At 41.5% G+C, this 14727-nt stretch overlaps 1 protein-coding gene and 1 long non-coding RNA gene across 7 annotated transcripts in view; one reads left to right on the top strand and one right to left on the bottom strand.

Annotated features, from left to right (window-relative positions):
• Positions 1-363, bottom strand: part of LOC102478668 (uncharacterized) — a 23425-nt gene extending 23062 nt beyond the window's left edge. The window contains exon 1 of the long non-coding RNA XR_003551020.1: positions 202-363. This is a non-coding gene — a long non-coding RNA (uncharacterized LOC102478668). The remainder of the gene's footprint in view (positions 1-201) is intronic.
• The window catches only part of ZNF438 (zinc finger protein 438), a 216790-nt gene that overhangs the window by 494 nt on the left and 201569 nt on the right, over positions 1-14727 (top strand). For 5 of the 6 annotated variants that reach the window (XR_003551017.1, XM_006158270.3, XM_027775613.1 and 2 more), the window contains exon 1: positions 13217-13334. The exons of the other annotated variant lie outside the window; for it this stretch is intronic. The gene's annotated coding sequence lies outside the window, so the exon portion shown is untranslated. Of the gene's footprint in view, positions 1-13216; positions 13335-14727 lie in introns of those variants that run through there. 6 annotated transcript variants of the gene reach the window in all.

The raw sequence follows: 14727 nt of genomic DNA, 5'->3' as shown, positions 1-14727 counted from the left end.
GGGGCGGGGCCCGCTGGGGCGTGGGCTTGGCTAGACGGGGAGGGGCCAATCGCGACCGGGGCGGGGCCGGGCTCCTGGGAGCGCTGAGTCCTCGGGCCTTAGGGCTGGCACCTGGTAGAGAGCAAATGGCCGCTTCCACACGTGGAGAGTTTTCAAAGAACACGTGAGGGAAGGAGGAAGTCATGTCTGTGGAAAAAGTACCTCACAATCCTGGCGTCCCACTTCCTCCCCCAGCGCAGCCGCGTGTTTGCTGCGTTCCTAGGACTCTCGGTTAACATCTCCCCGCCCCTCCCTGGCCGCAGGCCCCGTGAAAGCACAGTGCGGCCCCGCCCAGCGGCCAGGACTGCGAAGTCGCCCGGCACGCGGCCAAGCGGCCGTCTGCGCCTGCGCCTGCGCCCGGGCCGCGGCGGGCTGGGAGATCGGGGGAGCCGGCGCGGCGGCCGAGGGACAGGTGCCGCCCAGAGCAGGAGCGCGCCCTCGGGGCGGAGGGACCCAGGGCGGGAGGCCAGGCGGCGCCCCGCTGGGCAGCTCCCGCACCTATTCCCCTGGGGCGGGAGGGGCCTGCGAGCCGCCGAGCCAGGCCCGGGAGGGGAAGGGCCGAATGGAGAGCGCCTCGATGAAAGAATTTAAATGCTCTTGGCTGCGTCAGCCGTGGAGTTTGACATGTGAAATGTGGGTTGGAGCGTTTCTTCAGAGACCGGGAATCCTGTGTCCAGACCTCTTTTTGAGATTTCCGCCGAGTGACCAAATCGGTGAAGACAAGTTATAACCAGTCGCTGCCCCAGTTTCCCTTCTGTGTCGGCCTCTGGCCTCCCTGATTGTCGCTCCCAGAGGACCGGGAACACTGAGAGAGTACATGAGATAACCCAAGCCTGTGTGAACTTGCTAGGAGAAAGCTTTTAAAGACGGTTGATTATTCTGAGGAATGTGGCGGCCAGTGGTCACTTGACAAAGGGCCCTGCAGGTAGAGATCTTTCTCACACTTTTGCCTTCCCCTCCCTCCTCTCCCACCCATCAGATCATGGAGGACACTTGAGCCTGATGGTTGATCTGAACTGTTGTCACTGAACTTGACTAAGTGGGGAATCAAGAAAGAGCCGGTACCATTATCACAGTGTTCTCGGCAGTTACAGTGCTCTGCTAGTCTGAGAGTTATAGGGATGCTTTTTGCTTGTTGAAACTAGCACACCATACCGAACACGGATGCACTGAGCTTTACGGGGTTATCGCTGTCCACTTGGAGTATCTAATTCTAACTGAATATTTTGGCTAAATCTTGCCACACACTAGTACATTATTGATGAGTTAGTTCCATACTTAAACTCTGGGACAAGTATTTGTTAGGAACTTTGAAGGGAAGAGTATTGTGTACACCTCACTGTAAATACAAGAGATTGAGAGATCACATTCTGTAAATTTAGTTCAAGGGTGTAATATCTTCTCATCCTTCCGAGTAGGGACAGCCTTGAAATCTAAAAGCAGAGATTGTACAGCCCTCCCCCCCACCCAGGTTATTGTCTGAAAAAAACCTCTGATGTGCACTAACCAGAGAGACAGAGACAATGAGAGAGAAAGGGAGTAATCACCCCCCCCCGGGGGGGGGGTGGCCACCCTGGAATCCCATCTTCATTCTCCTCTCTAGATTTTGGGCATGCATACATGTGCACCTGCATGAATTTCAAGCTGCCAGGTCCAGACTTGAACTGCAGTCTGACATGTGGAGTCCAATATTTTAACCACCACACCACCTGCTGGCTCCAGGGATTATAATTTTTAAAGATTATTTATTAAGTTCATGAGAGAGGGGGAAGAGAATGAGCAAGAGAGACAGTGACCTCCTGCAAGGTTTTGCCACGCTGCACTCCCTCCCACAACCCTCTGTCTAGCCAGGTGACCAGCATGCTGGGCTTGACCCAGGATGTCATCCCCTAACCTACCATATGACTGCAGCATCAAGCAGCTTTGTCCTACTGCCTGTGCCACCATGGCTGGGCCAGGGGTTGTAATTTTTGTTTTACCAGTTATAAGCTATGTGTCCAAAGACATGTCACCCAAACTTGGAACTTTTTTTTTTCTTATCTCAAAAATTGGAGATGATGGTATATCTGCAGTTGCTTTTTCAAGGATTGAATGAGATCATGAGTGTGAAAAAGAAAGGCTTTCTAAGTATGGTAACATTAAGAGGTTTGCATCGGTCCCCTAGTATGGACAGGATTTGCGCATTTAAAAGTCAGGTTCTGAGTCAGGACTAGAAATAGGGCTGCAAAGAAGGCAGCAGTGAGGAATTAGAAAACAAAATAAGGCATGATATCATTTTCGGTAGTGATAAGTGCAGCGAAATGAAGAAGGGTAAGTTACAGACAGAGTGGGAACAGGCAGGTTGTTACAGTCTGTCAGAAGCCATTGGAAGGGGTAGGGGGTTTTTTTTAAGTGACTGAAATAGGTTGAGAAATGGATATTCCAGGCAGAAATATAATGGCAGTGAACACTTAATAGAGCAAGTTTTAAATATTGCATTAAAATTTTACAACCTTATGAAAGAAATAGTAATACCTCTATTTTTGTAGCTGAGGAAACTGACACACAGAAGGGTGAAGAATTTGCTTAAGGTTGCACAGCTGAAACTTGGTAGTGACGGTATTTGAATTGGAGCAAAGGTAAATTGGTATTTGAATCTGATTTGAGTCCATGCTCCAAATGACTGTATTGCACGCCTCACTGCAGGAGCAGCCGAGATAATGCTCTGGGGTGGAAATGTGCCTGAGGCTGGAGACAGCCTGTTCAGAGCACAGCAGGGAAGGAGGGAAATGAGGACAGCTGATGTTGGAGAGCCAGGCAGGTGATGGGGACCCTGTAGGCTAGGGTGCAGTTAGAAGGTTTGCTCAAGGGAATGGCATCTGATTGAAGTTTGAGAAGAATTAATAAGCTCTATATGCAGAGTTATGAGGTGGTGGGGAGTGAAAATGGGAAAATAGGAAGGTCACATGGGTGGTAGTTTGGGCTAAGGTAGGTAGTTGGACTAAGGAGAAAATGCTAAGTGGTTCGATTAGTAAAATACTTATGAAGGTTGAGCTGATAGGACTGGCTGATTTGGAGTGTGAGGAGGATGGAATGATGACTTCTTAGGTCTAGGCTGGAACACCTAGTTCTCCTAGTGGTGTACTGTTTACTGAAAAGGGAGGACACAGAAAACATGGTTTGGGAAGAAAATTATGAATTTTTTTTTAAGAGAAATTTTTGCTATAGGGTACATGCACTTAACAGACAGAGAGAGACAGAGAAACAGAAAGTGAAAAGTCATCCCCTAGGAAGCATGGCCACACCACAGTCCCTTCTCCAACATTCTCCTCTTGGGATTTTCAGCATACACAACATGAACCCAGCATGAGTTTTAAGCTGTTGGGTCTGGGACTCAAACCACTGTCAACTACGAGAGTCCAGCAATGTAACCATTAGACCATCTGCTGGCCCCATTACTAATTGAGTTTTGGACAAGTTTTTGATGCCTGTTAGACATAGTAATAACACTAGTAATAATATTAAGCATCATGTTAACATAAACTGTGTTCCAGGCAGAATTTAAAGTACTTTATTATTTAATTTATTTACTCTCATAACAATTGCATGTGCTCAGATCCATTATATCCCCATTTTACAGATAAGAAAATGGAGGTACAGAGAAGTTATAAGTGCCTGAAGTCACCCAGCTTGTGAGTGATAGAACTGGAATTTGCACTCAAGCAGTCTGGCTTCATGGTCCATGCAATCAATGCTTGCATCCACTTCCAAGTGGGCATGTTGAGTATGCGTGTGTATGAATATGGAACTCGGGAGTGGTCAAGGCTGCAGATACACATACTTCTGAAGAGAAAGACCACTTTTGTTCCCCATTAAAGCCTGTGTTGACTGCAAGAGAAAAGAACACAGGGTCTATACTAACCCTTCTGTCATCACTTGATCAAGTTCATGTAGCCAATACCTGGTACTTCCCTTTCCCTCCCTATACTGTAGGTTCCATGAGTGTGGGGTCTCGTTCTCTTTCACATCTCTAATGCCAGTGCCTACCTTGTAATAGAGGTTAGGGACGACTTTATATGCAGGGCATTTGGTAGGTTTTTGAGAGTTCAAAAATGAATAAAACATAGCTCTCTCCCTTGAGGAGCAGAGTATGAGGAAAAGACCTGTGGAAATAAAATTAAGAGTAGAACTACATGCATAAATACACACTGATTAGTTCATGATGGTTTTCTCTTACTCCCCCACCTCCCCAACCAACCCTATGACTTGAGAGATGGGGCATGAAAAAGGGAAAAGTGCGAAAGAATGCCTAAGCACTTGCAGGATGAATTTGAAGCTCCCCAGGAGTCCTTTTCAACAAATGATGTACTCAAAACCTTGCATATTTTACTATATTTGCATTAGTTTTATTTGGCAATAATATAATTTTTACCAAGTGAAATAAATTCTGATACTTGACTATCATTGTGGAGTGATGAGTTTTTCCAGTTCTACTACCTCAGTGTTGACAGGGCTCACTAGTGAAATGAAGGAGCTGGCTTGAAATCTTGCAGCTTGCATAACAGGATGATGGAGGGCCTGTGTGAAGTATGTAGGCAGGTTTCCACTGGTTTAAGTGTATTGAAATAAGTTGAGTTCTCTGCTGATCATTTCTTTAACATGGAGGTTTTTTATTTTTTATTTATTTATTTATTTTTGGTCATAGGAAAGCGATCCAGTGATACATGTCATAGGTGAATTATAAAGTATGTCTCTTATATCTGGGACATTTGAGAACATAAAGACTAGAACACTACACACAAAAAAGATGTCTTGTTTCTGTAGATCTTTCAGAGAATACCATAACCTTAGAAGAGTTGTCACAATTTTATTACCTAACGGAGGAATATTTCAAATATTATTACTTAATACTTTTTAGTCTTTCAAATTTGAACCATCAAAATACAAAAATGGGACCAGCAGGTGGCATGGTGGTTAAGGCACTGGACACTCCCACATGGCTGACCATGGTTTGAGTCCCGGACCTGGTGGCTTCCTTTCTCACTTTCCCTCTCTTTCTCTTTCTCTGTCTCTCTCTGGTCAAATTAAAATAAATGAATGAATAAATAAAATTAAATAATTAAAAAAAGATTATATAAAATTGCACATTGTTGACTTTATTGTTACTGTCAGAGTTTTTTCTTTCACAATATATAAAATTATATTTTATTTAGCTTTGTTAAGCTTCCATTGGGACAGGTGATCTGAATAACCAAGTCCATTATTACTCTAAACAGGAAACCTCCACTCCACAAGTACAAATGTATTGCTGTCACATTTTGCAGTTCACATATTTTATATGTGCAGTGGAATTGCCCTAAATTTAATGAAATGATTAGTATTTCTTTGTACTGCATTTGCAGTTAGCTTCCCTTAGAACATCAGGTACCCATATAAAATATGAAGTAGAATTGCACATTACTTGGCCTGTTGATTGTTCAGGCTTTGTGAATTTCTAATTCAGGCTCACTGAGGGCAGGTTGACAATCACTTAATTGTGCCAGGTAGCTTCCCAGCAGAGCCAGTGATGGCAAGTCCTATCTGAAGACAATATAAGTCGCTCTTTCTGATATTGACCTCATCGTAGATGCTGAATACAATTCATGTCTTTTAAAATATATATTTGCACAAATTCTGAAACTACTTGGCGTACTAGTGTAAATATATTGAAATTGTCTAACAGTGTGTCTAGACCAGTGATGCTACATACTGGGCATTTAATATATGCTTAAAATTGCACTTATTGTAGTTATTTTTATTTTTGCACATCACGTTCAACTCATATATATGTATTTGTAATAATAGCTGGATCCTAGTTTGTGTACTTTTACCTAACGCTGTAAATGTTTGAATATATTTAAATAATTTAAGTAGCACTAAATTTTGATTCATTCCATATTTGGCTATATAAAAATTAAAATCTTTATTTTTTTTTTAGTTTTTGGTGTAGGTGTAGGGCACATGCACTCATTGGAGAGGGACAGAGAGAAAGAGAGAGAGAAAGTGAGAAATCACCCCGCTGAGGGGGGGAAGGCCACACCTCAATCCTTTCTCCATTTTCTCAGGATCTTGAGCACACATGCACATGTTCTGGCTTGTTTTAAAAGCTGGTAGTGGTCCAGGACTTGAACCGTACAGTTGGCCATGTGGGATTCAGCCACCTTAACTACCACCTGCTGGCCCCAAAATTAAAATCTTAAGACTTGATTCTCCCCTCCCCAACATAAACACAAACGGCAAATAATTAGTGAGTGAGTGGAGGCGATGCTTTAATGACATGTTAACCAAGTTGGCACCATAGAACACCCAAAGAAAATTCTTAGGGAGGAAAAGCGAGAACAGTGTGTTGGGCCCAGCTGCAGTGCTACAAGCAGAAGGGCACTACTGTGAAATGTCTGAGGCCACATGGGAGGCTCAGGTTGGGTTCCCAGCCCAACCCTAACTGTCTGGATGAGGTGTGCATGCCTGTGGTGTCTAGCTAACTGAGAGGCTGGGGCAAGAAGGCTGATTGTGATGTAGTGAGACCCTGTCAAAATGCCCTATACCTGGGACTAGCAGTTAGCGTATTGGCTATGTTGCTGGACTCCCATGTAGCTGACCGCAGTTCGAGGCCCAGATCCTGTGACTTAAAATCAGGTGGGGCACGTGTGCATGTGTGCCCAAGATCCAGAGAGGAGAATGGAGGAGAAGGGATTGCGGTGTGGCCATCCACCCTGGGGGGTGATTTTTCTCTCTTTTAGTCTCTCTGTTTCTCTGTCTTTGTGGTGAACGTACACGCCCTATAGCAAAATCCTCTCAAAAACAAACAAACAAACAAAAAAACCAGCATGATTATGGAAAGGATAATTTAACCCTAACTATTAGTGCCCACTGTAGCTATAGTTCTTAGCTATAATTCTTAAGAGGTTGCCATCCTACAGGCAATGTTCTTTTATTTGAAGTTTATTTTTTTGTATGAGAGAAAAAGACAAGCACTCTCAACAGGATCTCATGGCATGATCCACTCCCACAAGCCTGTGATCATGGGCTTGCATTTCCAGCAAGTGCAGGTCAACCTGGAAACTTCACTCGCTATCTTTCACATGGATTTAGCGTCCTTTGAGCCCTGTGTTTCCACTGTGCCACTGAATAGACCGTCTTTTATTTGTTTTTTACATTACAGAATTGCCAGTTTTAGGCTGCATTCTAAGTCACCCATCTGTAGAATGATAAATACTGGAATATAGTACTGAGATCTAATCTAAACTCCTGATGATTTGTTCCTCCCAACTCCTCCTGGGGATATTGGCATCGAGTGGAGACACTTTTGGTTGTCACACTGTGTGTGGGTGTGTGTGTGTCGCAGGACGGGAGACGCTGCTCCTGATGTCTAATAGGTTGAGGCCAGAAATTTTACTAAATGTCTGCAATGCATGGAACAGCTTCCAACCACAGGACATTACCCAGTTCAAAATGTCAGAACTGCTGACATTAAGAAACTGCAACATATTTCTTCCCTCTCTCTCTTTTCTTTTTTATTTTTTTTAATGTTTTAGGAGTAGAGTTGGTAATTTTAAGTAGGCTGACTTAAAAGATTGTGTTGTACTTTTAGTTTATTGACTAGCTGAGCTAATTTGGTTTATTGCACAGAAAATAATTCTTTCAACTAATATTAATAGCTTGAATTTTTTGGGTTGCCAGTGTGTCTTGTGTTTTCGTATTTGTTTTTAGCCTTGAAATTTATTTCTTACTCAAATTAGTTTAATTTGGACATTATATAATCTGAGGTTATAGCAGGTTTGGCTTCTTTATACACATTAAATGTGCTGTTTCACAGTTACATAGTGGTTTATCTTTCAAAAATCTTTTCCACATTTTCTTTCTTAAAAAAAAAAAATTCCAATAGATGTGCGTGCTCACTTGAGAGAGAGGGGAAAAGAGAGTGGGGAAAGGAAAGAAAGTGATAAAGCTCCTCCCATTGAGGATGGCCACACTGTAATCCCTTTTCTTCCATTCTCCTCTCATGATTTTCAGCACCCATGTACAAATGTCCATCTGGTTTTTCAAGTTGCCAGGCTGGGACTCAAACCATGCAGTTGGTTACATGGGATCTAGCCTCCTAACCAGCACATCACCAGTTGGCCCACCACATTAATTCTCATGTGTGGTTGTCACAAATACCTCTTGAATGCATATGCCATGTATTATTCTCACTATTTTTTTTTTAGATAGAGATTTTTACCATAGGGCACGTGTGCTTGCCAGAGAGACACAAACAGAGTGATAGGAGGCAAGAAATCACCCCCTGGGGGGATGGCCCCACTTGCAGTCCCTTCTTCCCCAGTCTCCTCTCGGGATCTTGGGCACATGTGCACATGTGCCCAGTGTGAGTTTCAACCTGCAGGATCCAGGACTTGAACCATAATAGGCTATGTGGGAGTCCATTGCCTTCACTACTGTGCCACGTGCTGGCCCTTATTGTCACTATTTGACAGGTGAAGAAACAGACTTAGGTCAAATGATTTTCCAAGTGTTAGAGCAAGTTAGTGACAGGAGCGAATCTAGGACTTGGAGATCTTGGTGCCTTAGAACCCTTTTATAGTATCAGTCATTATCCCATTTAATCTTCCTGGCAGTTCTATGAAATAGAGCTGTTATTCCTACTTTGTAGATAAGGAAACTAGTTTGGAGATGAAACTTACTCAAGGTCAGTGCTGTTTCTCCAGATAGTCTTCTTCAATAAGTAAATTAGACAATTTAGATAAATTCACCAAATTTATATCTCACCTAACTAAATAGGTCTCTTGGACTTGTTGAATCTTTTTTTTTTTTTTTTTTTGGAGAGGTTTTTGGTATAGGGCACATGTGCTCGCCAGACAGACAGAGAGAGACAGAGAGACAGAAAGCGAGAAATCACCCCCCAGGGGGGACGGTCACACCGCAATCCCTTCTCCTCCGTTCTCCTCTCGGGATCTTGAGCATGCACGCACACGCGCCCGGCGTGTTTTAAGCCACCGGTGTGGGATGCGAACCACAGTCGACTACGTGGGAGTCCAGCGACATAGCCATTACGCTAACTGCTGGTTCCTGACTTGTTGAATCTTGAATCAGTTGTTAATTCATTGTTTATAATCCTACACTGATTTGACTTGATTTGACTTGAGAGGAAACTTCACTGAGTTTTGATTACCATAATGTATTACTATTTTCCTTTTTAAAGTTTATTTTTTAAGACTACCAAGTTGAAAAGCAGTCCAAAGAGATAGCTCTCAGCTGTATTTGAATGTAGTTAGGTTAGGCAGCCCATGTCATAGTCATTTTGCCAATCTGATATAGAGGGACTTATATTTGGTATGGGAATCCCTTTTATATTAATTTTCCTTTTTTGTTTAAATAATTATTTAATTTTTATTTATTTATTGTTATATTTTAATTTGACAAGAGAGAGAGAGGGAAAACGAGAAAGCAGGCTACCAGGTCTAGGACTTGAACCACAGTTGGGCATGTGGGAGTCCAGGGCCTTAACCACCATGCCACCTGCTGGCCATTTATTCTAATTTGTTAATTTGGATTTGTTATTAATTGTTTTTAGCCATCTTTTATATCGGATTTGAGACTTTCTCTTAGTTTTTCTCCATGCTGACCTAAACCTTAGTCTGACTTTAACAATAGATATGTAAGAAAAGTTTTAGCCACTTTTTATTTTCCTTATGATACATTTAGAGTTCATCCTACTCTAAAGAAGTGCAGCCTTTTGTGAGATGATAGAAGCTGGTGATAGTCTCTTAATTAATTACGCCAGAAGGTGCATGTGCGGGTCCAGCAGATGGTGTAAAGGCTATGTCACTGGACTCCCATGTAGTCAACCGCGGTTTGAGTCCGGACCTGGTGGCTTAAACTCACACTGGGCACATGTGTGTGTGTGCGCCCAAGATCTGGAGAGGAGAATGGAGGAGAAGGGGTTGCAGCATGGCCATCACCCCCGGGGGGGGGGTGATTTCTTGCTTTCAGTCTCTCTGTCTGTCTCTCTCTTTCTAGTGAGTGCACATGCCCTATAGCAAAAGCCTCTCCAAAAATGAAAGATACCAAGAGAAAGTGCCCCCAGAGGGGCCTGGTCATGTCACAGTGCCTTTCCTCCATCCCTCCTTCCCATCACGATCTGGGGCACCAGAACACTTTTACCTGGCTTGTTTTCAAGTCACCAGGGCTAGGGTTTGAACGTCAGTCCACCATGTGGGTTCCACTTTCCTTGACATAGCTATTCTATTTTATTTTCTAGATTGGGAAACCTAAGAGTTTATCATTGCCCAAATAAATCAGTTTCAAAGATAGGATTTTGAATTTAGGTTTTCGGATTTTTATAAAACAAAGTCAGACTTTCTTTCTTTCTTTCTTTCTTTCTTTCTTTCTTTCTTTCTTTCTTTCTTTCTTTCTTTCTTTCTTTCTTTCTTTTTTCCTTAAGAGAGTTTTACTTTAGGGTCCATATGCTTGCCAGGGAGACAGAGACAGAGAGACAGAAAGTGAAAAATCACGCCCCCGGGAGCATGGCCATGCCACAGTCTCTTCTCCATTCCTCCATTCCTTTGGGCACACACACACACACACACACACACACACACACACACACATGCTTCTGGCCTGAGTTTTTAAACCACAGGGTCCAAGACTTGAACTGCAGTTGATCATGTGGGAGTCCAGCAATGTAACTGTTATGCCATCTGCTGGTCCCTGGACTATTTCTATTAAATGAAAAAGGATATCTATGTAAATATTTGACAGTTATCATTTTGTTTGATGATTATTTGATGACATTTAATTTTTGCTATCAGTTTCAGTGGTCGGAAATTTTAATATTTTATGTAACACATCTACTAGCTAGATTTAAACAGTCGATAGTATGAAATTGTGGGTCTAGGTTCAAGAGAGGAAGGGAAAAAACGTTACTAGAGCAGTTGTGTGTTGGGCAAGAAGGATTTAATTAAAAGATGAACTTGCCATAAAACTATTATTATAATAAAAATGCTCTTCTTTTTTGCCTTTTTTTTTTAGGAGATGTTTTTGCTATAGGGCATGCACGCTCAATAGAGAGACAGAGAGGCAGAGAGACAGAAAGCGAGAAGTCACTCTAGGGACTGGGCATGGTCGCACTGCAATCCCTTCTGCTCTTGGGCACATATGCATACATGCCCAGTGTGTTTTAAGCCTCCAGGTCTGGGACTTAAACTGCAGTTGGCTACATGGGAGTCCAATGATGAAACCATTTTGCCATCTGCTGGTCCCCAAAATACTTTCCTTATCTATATGAAAAAATGTTAATATCTAAATAACCTAAGTATTTACTGTATTGTTGAGGAAAGAGACCACCACTTAAATATAGGGAAACAATGCTGAATTTCATACTTGCTCAGCAAGAGAGAACGATGCTGGTAGAACCCAGTTCTTCAGGTAGGCAGAAATGACTTAATAGTGTTCTGAGGAAGCATAGAGTGATTGAGTGATAGTGAGTGATTTTCAAAAGTGACACAATTTAAGGATTGGCTGACTTTAAACTTGGAGAGTAGAGAGACTGACTGACTTTGACAAGCCAGGGCACTAGAGCAGGGCAGTTACTGATTGGCTCATTTTCTGGGCTGGGTACTGAAGTGGAAATGTTGAATACATTTTAAGGGTTGATTGATTGATTGGAGCAGATTTAAAAACGGGTTTTGTGGTTACTTGTTCCCGACTTGGGACAAGAGCCAAACAACCATCTTTTCCTTTCCTGAAGTTGAAGAATAGGCACTTTTCATCCTCTACATTTATGTCAAGCATATTAATGTTACCTGTTGTACTAATGTAACATAATTTTGATTTTACTTTTTTCAGAAACTTAAAAAAAATGCGTGCAACAAATCTCATCTGTTTTCTATCTGACACTCTCAGAATTATGTCATATTTGGTATCCAGGCTGCTTGAAGGATCATTTTTATGTATAGTTAAAAAGGTAATATGTTATTTGTGGAAATCCTTTAATGTTTTAGAAATTATGGTGAAGGCTGTCTTCCTTTTATGTCTATTTTTCTCTCTTGTGGGAGTGTGTTGTATCATGTGCCTGCCAAAATTAATCTTGATAGATGCTGAATTATAGATCTAATAGTTTGTTGTTTTCGGTATTGTCACAGATACTTCTAGAAGCCATTACTTTTGGAAAGTTAACTAGTAATTATTCTAATCAACATTTTAGAAAGTTTAATGATTATATTGCATGTCTTTTATATAACAAAGTGGGCTAAATCATTTTAGTATCTATGAATCATTTTACCACAATTATTATATCATAGTACCATTTGTATGAAACTTGTCAGTTTGTTTAGAATATTTTTATTCTGCAGAATGAAATAAAGAGCTGCTGTATATGACTATTTACTAGAACTGTGACAAAACTTTTTCCTAAATTGATCTTTCACAGTATCATTTTAGTTTAATTTTTTTTTTTGGAGAGATTTTCACTGTAGGGCGCGTGCGCTCGCGTTTTAAGCCTCCAGGTCTGGGACTTAAACTGCAGTTGGCTACATGGGAGTCCAATGATGAAACCATTTTGCCATCTGCTGGTCCCCAAAATACTTTCCTTATCTATATGAAAAAATGTTAATATCTAAATAACCTAAGTATTTACTGTATTGTTGAGGAAAGAGACCACCACTTAAATATAGGGAAACAATGCTGAATTTCATACTTGCTCAGCAAGAGAGAACGATGCTGGTAGAACCCAGTTCTTCAGGTAGGCAGAAATGACTTAATAGTGTTCTGAGGAAGCATAGAGTGATTGAGTGATAGTGAGTGATTTTCAAAAGTGACACAATTTAAGGATTGGCTGACTTTAAACTTGGAGAGTAGAGAGACTGACTGACTTTGACAAGCCAGGGCACTAGAGCAGGGCAGTTACTGATTGGCTCATTTTCTGGGCTGGGTACTGAAGTGGAAATGTTGAATACATTTTAAGGGTTGATTGATTGATTGGAGCAGATTTAAAAACGGGTTTTGTGGTTACTTGTTCCCGACTTGGGACAAGAGCCAAACAACCATCTTTTCCTTTCCTGAAGTTGAAGAATAGGCACTTTTCATCCTCTACATTTATGTCAAGCATATTAATGTTACCTGTTGTACTAATGTAACATAATTTTGATTTTACTTTTTTCAGAAACTTAAAAAAAATGCGTGCAACAAATCTCATCTGTTTTCTATCTGACACTCTCAGAATTATGTCATATTTGGTATCCAGGCTGCTTGAAGGATCATTTTTATGTATAGTTAAAAAGGTAATATGTTATTTGTGGAAATCCTTTAATGTTTTAGAAATTATGGTGAAGGCTGTCTTCCTTTTATGTCTATTTTTCTCTCTTGTGGGAGTGTGTTGTATCATGTGCCTGCCAAAATTAATCTTGATAGATGCTGAATTATAGATCTAATAGTTTGTTGTTTTCGGTATTGTCACAGATACTTCTAGAAGCCATTACTTTTGGAAAGTTAACTAGTAATTATTCTAATCAACATTTTAGAAAGTTTAATGATTATATTGCATGTCTTTTATATAACAAAGTGGGCTAAATCATTTTAGTATCTATGAATCATTTTACCACAATTATTATATCATAGTACCATTTGTATGAAACTTGTCAGTTTGTTTAGAATATTTTTATTCTGCAGAATGAAATAAAGAGCTGCTGTATATGACTATTTACTAGAACTGTGACAAAACTTTTTCCTAAATTGATCTTTCACAGTATCATTTTAGTTTAATTTTTTTTTTTGGAGAGATTTTCACTGTAGGGCGCGTGCGCTCGCCAGACAGACAGAGAGAGACATAGAGACAGAAAGCGAGAAATCACCCCCCAGGGGGGATGGTCACGCCGCAATCCCTTCTCCTCCATTCTCCTCTCGGGATCTTGGGCACGCACGCACACGCGCCCGGCGTGAGTTTTAAGCCACCGGGTCCGGGACATGAACCGCGGTCGACTATGTGGGAATCCAGCGACATAGCCATTACGCTAACTGCTGGTTCCCTAGTTTAATTTTTTTAATGGAATTTTTTTTTTTTTGAGAGATTTTTGCTATAGGGTGTGTGCGCTCACCGAAGAGACAGAAACAGAAAGAGAAAGTGCGGAATCAACCCCCTGGGAGGCTGACCATGCCACAGTCTCTTCTCCTTCTATTCTCCTCCTGTATTTTGGGCATGCACACACACACACACACGTACACACACACACCCCTAGAGTGATTGTCAAGCCTCTGGGCCTGGGACTCGAACCATGGTTGGCCAGGTGAGAGTTCAGCACCTTAACCACTGTGCTTCCTGCTGGCCCCAATGGAGATATTAAAACAACTCAGAGGGCATTCATTATCTTCGAAGTTAGAGAAGGCAAAATATGTTTTTGGTGTGATTTCTTTTTTGTATTGAAATTTTATTTTGAAATGCCTCAAGTGCTCTATTTAGCTATGTTATAAACTCACGAACTTAAAAAAAATGGGTGCCATGATTTTTATATATAGCCTCTGTTTCCTTCTTCAATGTATATTTTTTGTGTCATAGTTGTTTCTTTTTTTTTTTGAGAGGTTTTTGCTATAGGGCATGTGCGCTCTCCAGAAAGACAGACAGAGACAGAGAGATAGAAAGTCAGAGATCAAACCCCAGGTCGGATGGACACGTCGCAA

This window comes from Tupaia chinensis, unplaced genomic scaffold (genome assembly GCF_000334495.1).
Source record: "Tupaia chinensis unplaced genomic scaffold, TupChi_1.0 Scaffold000578_2, whole genome shotgun sequence".
Taxonomy (NCBI): Eukaryota; Metazoa; Chordata; class Mammalia; order Scandentia; family Tupaiidae; genus Tupaia; species Tupaia belangeri.
Note: the sequence above shows the minus strand (reverse complement) of the source record. Positions and strands in the feature narration are given on the sequence as shown.